The sequence below is a fragment of the Petromyzon marinus genome, assembly GCF_048934315.1.
Source record: "Petromyzon marinus isolate PM22_M1 ecotype Great Lakes invasive population chromosome 84 unlocalized genomic scaffold, UKy_Petmar_22M1.pri1.0 chr84_unloc.1, whole genome shotgun sequence".
Classification (NCBI taxonomy): Eukaryota; Metazoa; Chordata; class Hyperoartia; order Petromyzontiformes; family Petromyzontidae; genus Petromyzon; species Petromyzon marinus.
Genome location: NW_027422638.1, coordinates 74,693 through 84,582, shown reverse-complemented (window position 1 = coordinate 84,582; position 9,890 = coordinate 74,693).

The window sequence follows — 9,890 nt, the reverse complement described above, 5'->3', positions numbered from 1 at the left end:
TGCCAGAAACAAGATATAGGAATAGGTTTTACCCTTTTAACTGGCACAAAAACTGACACCTTTATTCAAGGCATCATGTTTGCAAAAACCACAACACAAGCAGTCAGAATGCAAACAAAAAAGACAACTCTGATAATATGCACTGTCCTTGAATTTGATTGGTCCACACCCGAGACAGCTTTTCTTAGAGCCTAGTCTCCATTGGTGTTGGACCAGAAGACGCTGTCTCGGGTGTGGACCAATCAAATTCAAGGACAGTGCATATTATCAGAGTTGTCTTTTTTGTGTTGCATTCTGACTGCTTGTGTTGTGGTTTTTGCAAACATGATGCCTTGAATAAAGGTGTCAGTTTTTGTGCCAGTTAAAAGGGTAAAAACCTATTCCTACGTTAGTAATCCGTTAATCGCTCTGTGTCTTCCCCCTATAAGGAATTGTAACGTGTGTTATTTGGTAGAGAGTCGTCGCAATAAACGCGTTGCCTCCGGCAGACGCCCCCCGTGAGGTTGGCATCGGGGCGCAACGCCCGCAACCCCGACGAGGGAGCGTCGGCCTGGACGGGGGGCCGCGGGCGGACCAACGTAGCCTGGGGCTCGCAGCTTCCCGCACCTCACCGGCTTCGATTGTCTGTTTGTCGCGCGCCCCCCCCGGGAAGCGGTGAACTCTCCACCGCCTCCACCACCGCCTCCACCGCCTCCACCGCCGCCACCGCCGCCCACAGCCCACCCGTGCGGCGGCGACCGTAGCCGCAACCTCTCCGCCGGATCTCCCAGGCGCTGGCCAGGGCGGCGACTCGGCATAGGAGTCATCGCCCCTGCGCGACCGCAATCACCCCCTGTGAGTGAGTGAGTGTCAAGGCTGGGGTTGACCCTGATAGCTAGGAGGCCGCGGTGCCTCAGATATCAGAGGAAGTAGTCACCCCCTGTGAGTGAGTGAGTGAGTGTCAAGGCTGGCGTTGACCCTGATAGCTAGGAGGCTGTGGTGCCTCAGATATCAGAGGAAGTAGTCACCCCCTGTGAGTGAGTGAGTGTCAAGGCTGGGGTTGACCCTGATAGCTAGGGGGCCGCGGTGCCTCAGATATCAGAGGAAGTAGTCACCCCCTGTGAGTGAGTGAGTGAGTGTCAAGGCTGGGGTTGACCCTGATAGCTAGGAGGCTGTGGTGCCTCAGATATCAGAGGAAGTAGTCACCCCCTGTGAGTGAGTGAGTGTCAAGGCTGGGGTTGACCCTGCTAGCTTGGGGGCTGTGGTGCCTCAGATATCAGAGGAAGTAGTCACCCCCTGTGAGTGAGTGAGTGTCAAGGCTGGGGTTGACCCTGCTAGCTTGGGGGCTGCGGTGCCTCAGATATCAGAGGAAGTAGTCACCCCCTGTGAGTGAGTGAGTGTCAAGGCTGGGGTTGACCCTGCTAGCTAGGAGGCCGCGGTGCCTCAGATATCAGAGGAAGTAGTCACCCCCTGTGAGTGAGTGAGTGTCAAGGTGGAGTTGACCCTGCTAGCTAGGAGGCTGTGGTGCCTCAGATATCAGAGGAAGTAGTCACCCCCTGTGAGTGAGTGAGTAAGTGTCAAGGCTGGGGTTGACCCTGATAGCTAGTGGGCTGCAGTGCCTCAGATATCAGAGGAAGTAGTCACCCCCTGTGAGTGAGTATCAAGGTGGAGTTGACCCTGATAGCTAGGGGGCTGTGGTGCCTCAGATATCAGAAGAAGTAGTCACCCCCTGTGAGTGAGTGAGTATCAAGGTGGAGTTGACCCTGCTAGCTAGGGGCTGTGGTGCCTCAGATATCAGAGGAAGTAGTCACCCCCTGTGAGTGAGTGTCAAGGCTGGGGTTGACCCTGATAGCTAGGGGGCTGTGGTGCCTCAGATATCAGAGGAAGTAGTCACCCCCTGTGAGTGAGTGAGTGTCAAGGCTGGGGTTGACCCTGCTAGCTAGGAGGCTGTGGTGCCTCAGATATCAGAGGAAGTAGTCACCCCCTGTGAGTGAGTATCAAGGTGGAGTTGACCCTGCTAGCTAGGAGGCTGCGGTGCCTCAGATATCAGAGAAAGTAGTCACCCCCTGTGAGTGAGTGAGTGTCAAGGCTGGGGTTGACCCTGATAGCTAGGGGGCTGTGGTGCCTCAGATATCAGAGGAAGTAGTCACCCCCTGTGAGTGAGTGAGTGTCAAGGCTGGGGTTGACCCTGCTAGCTAGGAGGCTGTGGTGCCTCAGATATCAGCAGAAGTTGTCACCCCCTGTGAGTGAGTATCAAGGTGGAGTTGACCCTGCTAGCTAGGGGGCTGTGGTGCCTCAGATATCAGAGGAAGAATTCGCCCCCTGTGAGTGAGTGTCAAGGCTGGAGTTGACCCTAATAGCTAGGAGGCTGTGGTGCCTCAGATATCAGAGGAAGTAGTCACCCCCTGTGAGCGAGTGAGTGTCAAGGCTGGCGTTGACCCTGCTAGCTAGGAGGCCGCGGTGCCTCAGATATCAGAGGAAGTAGTCACCCCCTGTGAGTGAGTGAGTATCAAGGTGGAGTTGACCCTGCTAGCTAGGAGGCCGCGGTGCCTCAGATATCAGAGGAAGTAGTCACCCCCTGTGAGTGAGTGAGTATCAAGGTGGAGTTGACCCTGCTAGCTAGGAGGCTGTGGTGCCTCAGATATCAGAGGAAGTAGTCACCCCCTGTGAGTGAGTGAGTGAGTGACAAGGTGGAGTTGACCCTGCTAGCTAGGAGGCTGTGGTGCCTCAGATATCAGAGGAAGTAGTCACCCCCTGTGAGTGAGTGAGTATCAAGGTGGAGTTGACCCTGCTAGCTAGGAGGCTGTGGTGCCTCAGATATCAGAGGAAGTAGTCACCCCCTGTGAGTGAGTATGAAGGTGGAGTTGACCCTGCTAGCTAGGAGGCTGTGGTGCCTCAGATATCAGAGGAAGTTGTCACCCCCTGTGAGTGAGTGTCAAGGCTGGGGTTGACCCTGCTAGCTAGGAGGCTGTGGTGCCTCAGATATCAGAGGAAGTAGTCACCCCCTGTGAGTGAGTATCAAGGCTGGGGTTGACCCTGCTAGCTAGGAGGCTGTGGTGCCTCATATATCTGAGGAAGTAGTCACCCCCTGTGAGTGAGTATCAAGGCTGGGGTTGACCCTGCTAGCTAGGGGCTGTGGTACCTCAGATATCAGAGGAAGTAGTCACCCCCTGTGAGTGAGTGAGTGTCAAGGCTGGGGTTGACCCTGCTAGCTAGGGGGCTGTGGTGCCTCAGATATCAGAGGAAGTAGTCACCCCCTGTGAGTGAGTATCAAGGTGGAGTTGACCCTGATATCTAGGGGCTGTGGTGCCTCAGATATCAGAGGAAGTAGTCACCCCCTATGAGTGAGTATCAAGGTGGAGTTGACCCTGCTAGCTAGGGGGCTGTGGTGCCTCAGATATCAGAGGAAGTAGTCACCCCCTGTGAGTGAGTGAGTATCAAGGTGGAGTTGACCCTGATAGCTAGGAGGCTGCGGTGCCTCAGATATCAGAGGAAGTAGTCACCCCCTGTGAGTGAGTATCAAGGTGGAGTTGACCCTGATAGCTAGGAGGCTGCGGTGCCTCAGATATCAGAGGAAGTAGTCACCCCCTGTGAGTGAGTATCAAGGTGGAGTTGACCCTGCTAGCTAGGGGCTGTGGTGCCTCAGATATCAGAGGAAGTAGTCACCCCCTGTGAGTGAGTGAGTATCAAGGTGGAGTTGACCCTGCTAGCTAGGGGACTGTGGTGCCTCAGATATCAGAGGAAGTAGTCACCCCCTGTGAGTGAGTATCAAGGTGGAGTTGACCCTGCTAGCTAGGAGGCTGTGGTGCCTCAGATATCAGAGGAAGTAGTCACCCCCTGTGAGTATCAAGGTGGAGTTGACCCTGCTAGCTAGGGGACTGTGGTGCCTCAGATATCAGAGGAAGTAGTCACCCCCTGTGAGTGAGTGAGTGTCAAGGTGGAGTTCACCCTGATAGCTAGGAGGCCGCGGTGCCTCAGATATCAGAGGAAGTTGTCACCCCCTGTGAGTGAGTGTCAAGGCTGGGGTTGACCCTGATAGCTAGGGGGCTGTGGAGCCGCAGATATCAGAGGAAGTAGTCACCCCCTGTGAGTGAGTGAGTATCAAGGTGGAGTTGACCCTGATAGCTAGGGGGCTTGTTGTGCCTCAGATATCAGAGGAAGTAGTCACCCCCTGTGAGTGAGTGATTATCAAGGTGGAGTTGACCCTGCTAGCTAGGGGATGTGGTGCCTCAGATATCAGAGGAAGTAGTCACCCCCTGTGAGTGAGTGAGTATCAAGGTGGAGTTGACCCTGCTAGCTAGGGAGCTGTGGTGCCTCAGATATCAGAGGAAGTAGTCACCCCCTGTGAGTGAGTGAGTATCAAGGTGGGGTTGACCCTGATAGCTAGGAGGCCGCGGTGCCTCAGATATCAGAGGAAGTAGTCACCCCCTGTGAGTATCAAGGTGGAGTTGACCCTGCTAGCTAGGGGGCTGTGGAGCCGCAGATATCAGAGGAAGTAGTCACCCCCTGTGAGTGAGTGAGTGGCAAGGCTGGAGTTGACCCTGATAGCTAGGAGGCCGCGGTGCCTCAGATATCAGAGGAAGTAGTCACCCCCTGTGAGTGAGTGTCAAGGCTGGGGTTTACCCTGATAGCTAGGGGGCCGCGGTGCCTCAGATATCAGAGGAAGTAGTCACCCGCTGTGAGTGAGTGAGTATCAAGGTGGAGTTGACCCTGCTAGCTAGGGGGTTGTGGTGCCTCAGATATCAGAGGAAGTAGTCACCCCCTGTGAGTGAGTGAGTGTCAAGGCTGGGGTTGACCCTGCTAGCTAGGAGGCTGTGGTGCCTCAGATATCAGAGGAAGTAGTCACCCCCTGTGAGTGAGTGAGTATCAAGGTGGAGTTGACCCTGCTAGCTAGGGGACTGTGGTGCCTCAGATATCAGAGGAAGTAGTCACCCGCTGTGAGTGAGTGAGTATCAAGGTGGAGTTGACCCTGCTAGCTAGGAGGCCGCGGTGCCTCAGATATCAGAGGAAGTAGTCACCCGCTGTGAGTGAGTATCAAGGTCGAGTTGACCCTGCTAGCTAGGGGGCTGTGGTGCCTCAGATATCAGAGGAAGTAGTCACCCCCTGTGAGTGAGTATCAAGGTGGAGTTGACCCTGCTAGCTAGGAGCCTGTGGTGCCTCAGATATCAGAGGAAGTAGTCACCCCCTGTGAGTGAGTGAGTATCAAGGTGGAGTTGACCCTGCTAGCTAGGGGGCTGTGGTGCCTCAGATATCAGAGGAAGTAGTCACCCCCTGTGAGTGAGTGAGTGTCAAGGCTGGGGTTTACCCTGAGAGCTAGGGGACTGCGGTGCCTCAGATATCAGAGGAAGTAGTCACCCCCTGTGAGTGAGTGAGTATCAAGGTGGAGTTGACCCTGCTAGCTAGGAGGCCGCGGTGCCTCAGATATCAGAGGAAGTAGTCACCCCCTGTGAGTGAGTATCAAGGTGGAGTTGACCCTGCTAGCTAGGAGGCCGCGGTGCCTCAGATATCAGAGGAAGTAGTCACCCCCTGTGAGTGAGTGAGTATCAAGGTGGAGTTGACCCTGATAGCTAGGAGGCCGCGGTGCCTCAGATATCAGAGGAAGTAGTCACCCCCTGTGAGTGAGTATCAAGGTGGAGTTGACCCTGCTAGCTAGGAGGCTGTGGTGCCTCATATATCAGAGGAAGTAGTCACCCCCTGTGAGTGAGTGAGTGAGTGTCAAGGTGGAGTTGACCCTGATAGCTAGGAGGCCGCGGTGCCTCAGATATCAGAGGAAGTAGTCACCCCCTGTGAGTGAGTGAGTGTCAAGGCTGGGGTTGACCCTGATAGCTAGGGGGCTGTGGTGCCTCAGATATCAGAGGAAGTAGTCACCCCCTGTGAGTGAGTATCAAGGTGGAGTTGACCCTGCTAGCTAGGAGGCTGCAGTGCCTCAGATATCAGAGGAAGTAGTCACCCCCTGTGAGCGAGTGAGTGTCAAGGCTGGGGTTGACCCTGATAGCTAGGAGGCCGCGGTGCCTCAGATATCAGTGGAAGTAGTCACCCCCAGTGAGTGAGTGTCAAGGCTGGAGTTGACCCTGATAGCTAGGAGGCTGTGGTGCCTCAGATATCAGAGGAAGTAGTCACCCCCTGTGAGTGAGTGTCAAGGCTGGGGTTGACCCTGCTAGCTAGGGGGCTGTGGTGCCTCAGATATCAGAGGAAGTAGTCACCCCCTGTGAGTGAGTGACTATCAAGGTGGAGTTGACCCTGCTAGCTAGGGGGCTGTGGTGCCTCAGATATCAGAGGAAGTAGTCACCCCCTGTGAGTGAGTGTCAAGGCTGGGGTTGACCCTGATAGCTAGTGGGCTGCAGTGCCTCAGATATCAGAGGAAGTAGTCACCCCGTGTGAGTGAGTGAGTGAGTATCAAGGCTGGGGTTGACCCTGCTAGCTAGGGGGCTGCGGTGCCTCAGATATCAGAGGAAGTAGTCACCCCCTGTGAGTGAGTGAGTGGCAAGGCTGGGGTTGACCCTGATAGCTAGGAGGCTGCGGTGCCTCAGATATCAGAGGAAGTAGTCACCCCCTGTGAGTGAGTGAGTGTCAAGGCTGGGGTTGACCCTGATAGCTAGGAGGCTGCAGTGCCTCAGATATCAGAGGAAGTAGTCACCCCCTGTGAGTGAGTGAGTATCAAGGTGGAGTTGACCCTGCTAGCTAGGGAGCTGTGGTGCCTCAGATATCAGAGGAAGTAGTCACCCCCTGTGAGTGAGTATCAAGGTGGAGTTGACCCTGCTAGCTAGGAGGCTGTGGTGCCTCAGATATCAGAGGAAGTAGTCACCCCCTGTGAGTGAGTATCAAGGTGGAGTTGACCCTGCTAGCTAGGAGGCCGTGGTGCCTCAGATATCAGAGGAAGTAGTCACCCCCTGTGAGCGAGTGAGTGAGTATCAAGGTGGAGTTGACCCTTCTAGCTAGGGGGCTTGTTGTGCCTCAGATATCAGAGGAAGTAGTCACCCCCTGTGAGTGAGTATCAAGGTGGAGTTGACCCTGCTAGCTAGGAGGCCGTGGTGCCTCAGATATCAGAGGAAGTAGTCACCCCCTGTGAGTGAGTATCAAGGTGGAGTTGACCCTGCTAGCTAGGGGGCTGTGGTGCCTCAGATATCAGAGGAAATAGTCACCCCCTGTGAGTGAGTGAGTATCAAGGTGGAGTTGACCCTGCTAGCTAGGGAGCTGTGGTGCCTCAGATATCAGAGGAAGTAGTCACCCCCTGTGAGTGAGTGAGTATCAAGGTGGAGTTGACCCTGCTAGCTAGGAGGCTGTGGTGCCTCAGATATCAGAGGAAGTTGTCACCCCCTGTGAGTGAGTGAGTATCAAGGTGGAGTTGACCCTGCTAGCTAGGAGGCTGTGGTGCCTCAGATATCAGAGGAAGTAGTCACCCCCTGTGAGTGAGTATCAAGGTGGAGTTGACCCGGCTAGCTAGGGGGCTGTGGTGTCTCAGATATCAGAGGAAGTAGTCACCCTCTGTGAGTGAGTATCAAGGTGGAGTTGACCCTGATAGCTAGGAGGCCGCGGTGCCTCAGATATCAGAGGAAGTTGTCACCCCCTGTGAGTGAGTATCAAGGTGGAGTTGACCCTGCTAGCTAGGGGACTGCGGTGCCTCAGATATCAGAGGAAGTAGTCACCCCCTGTGAGTGAGTGAGTGAGTGTCAAGGTGGAGTTGACCCTGCTAGCTAGGGGGATGTGGTGCCTCAGATATCAGAGGAAGTAGTCACCCCCTGTGAGTGAGTGAGTATCAAGGTGGAGTTGACCCTGCTAGCTAGGGGCTGTGGTGCCTCAAATATCAGAGGAAGTAGTCACCCCCTGTGAGTGAGTGAGTATCAAGGTGGAGTTGACCCTGCTAGCTAGGAGGCCGCGGTGCCTCAGATATCAGAGGAAGTTGTCACCCCCTGTGAGTGAGTATCAAGGTGGAGTTGACCCTGCTAGCTAGGAGGCTGTGGTGCCTCAGATATCAGAGGAAGTAGTCACCCCCTGTGAGTGAGTGAGTGAGTATCAAGGTGGAGTTGACCCTGCTAGCTAGGGGGCTGTGGTGCCTCAGATATCAGAGGAAGTAGTCACCCCCTGTGAGTGAGTGAGTGAGTGTCAAGGTGGAGTTGACCCTGCTAGCTAAGAGGCCGCGGTGCCTCAGATATCAGAGGAAGTAGTCACCCCCTGTGAGTGAGTGTCAAGGTGGAGTTGACCCTGCTAGCTAGGAGGCCGCGGTGCCTCAGATATCAGAGGAAGTTGTCACCCCCTGTGAGTGAGTATCAAGGTGGAGTTGACCCTGCTAGCTAGGAGGCTGTGGTGCCTCAGATATCAGAGGAAGTAGTCACCCCCTGTGAGTGAGTGAGTGAGTATCAAGGTGGAGTTGACCCTGCTAGCTAGGGGGCTGTGGTGCCTCAGATATCAGAGGAAGTAGTCACCCCCTGTGAGTGAGTGAGTGTCAAGGTGGAGTTGACCCTGATAGCTAAGAGGCCGCGGTGCCTCAGATATCAGAGGAAGTTGTCACCCCCTGTGAGTGAGTGTCAAGGCTGGGGTTGACCCTGCTAGCTAGGGGGTTGTGGTGCCTCAGATATCAGAGGAAGTAGTCACCCCCTGTGAGTGAGTGTCAAGGCTGGGGTTGACCCTGAGAGCTAGGGGGCTGCAGTGCCTCAGATGTCAGAGGAAGTAGTCACCCCCTGTGAGTGAGTGAGTGTCAAGGTGGAGTTGACCCTGATAGCTAGGAGGCCGCGGTGCCTCAGATATCAGAGGAAGTAGTCACCCCCTGTGAGTGAGTGAGTATCAAGGTGGAGTTGACCCTGCTAGCTAGGAGGCTGTGGTGCCTCAGATATCAGAGGAAGTAGTCACCCCCTGTGAGTGAGTGACTATCAAGGTGGAGTTGACCCTGCTAGCTAGGAGGCCGCAGTGCCTCAGATATCAGAGGAAGAAGTCACCCCCTGTGAGTGAGTGATTAGCAAGGTGGAGTTGACCCTGCTAGCTAGGGGGCTGTGGTGCCTCAGATATCAGAGGAAGTAGTCACCCCCTGTGAGTGAGTATCAAGGTGGAGTTGACCCTGCTAGCTAGGAGGCTGTGGTGCCTCAGATATCAGAGGAAGTAGTCACCCCCTGTGAGTGAGTGAGTATCAAGGTTGAGTTGACCCTGCTAGCTAGGGGGCTGTGGTGCCTCAGATATCAGAGGAAGTAGTCACCCCCTGTGAGTGAGTGACTATCAAGGTGGAGTTGACCCTGCTAGCTAGGGGACTGTGGTGCCTCAGATGTCAGAGGAAGTAGTCACCCCCTGTGAGTGAGTGAGTATCAAGGTGGAGTTGACCCTGCTAGCTAGGGAGCTGTGGTGCCTCAGATATCAGAGGAAGTAGTCACCCCCTGTGAGTGAGTATCAAGGTGGAGTTGACCCTGATAGCTAGGAGGCTGCGGTGCCTCAGATATCAGTGGAAGTAGTCACCCCCTGTGAGTGAGTGAGTATCAAGGTGGAGTTGACCCTGCTAGCTAGGGGCTGTGGTGCCTCAGATATCAGAGGAAGTAGTCACCCCCTGTGAGTGAGTGAGTATCAAGGTGGAGTTCACCCTGCTAGCTAGGGGACTGTGGTGCCTCAGATATCAGAGGAAGTAGTCACCCCCTGTGAGTGACTATCAAGGTGGAGTTGACCCTGCTAGCTAGGGGACTGTGGTGCCTCAGATATCAGAGGAAGTAGTCACCCCCTGTGAGTGACTATCAAGGTGGAGTTGACCCTGATAGCTAGGAGGCCGCGGTGCCTCAGATATCAGAGGAAGTAGTCACCCCCTGTGAGTGAGTGAGTATCAAGGTGGAGTTGACCCTGCTAGCTAGGAGGCTGCGGTGCCTCAGATATCAGAGGAAGTAGTCACCCCCTGTGAGTATCAAGGTGGAGTTGACCCTGCTAGCTAGTGGGTTGTG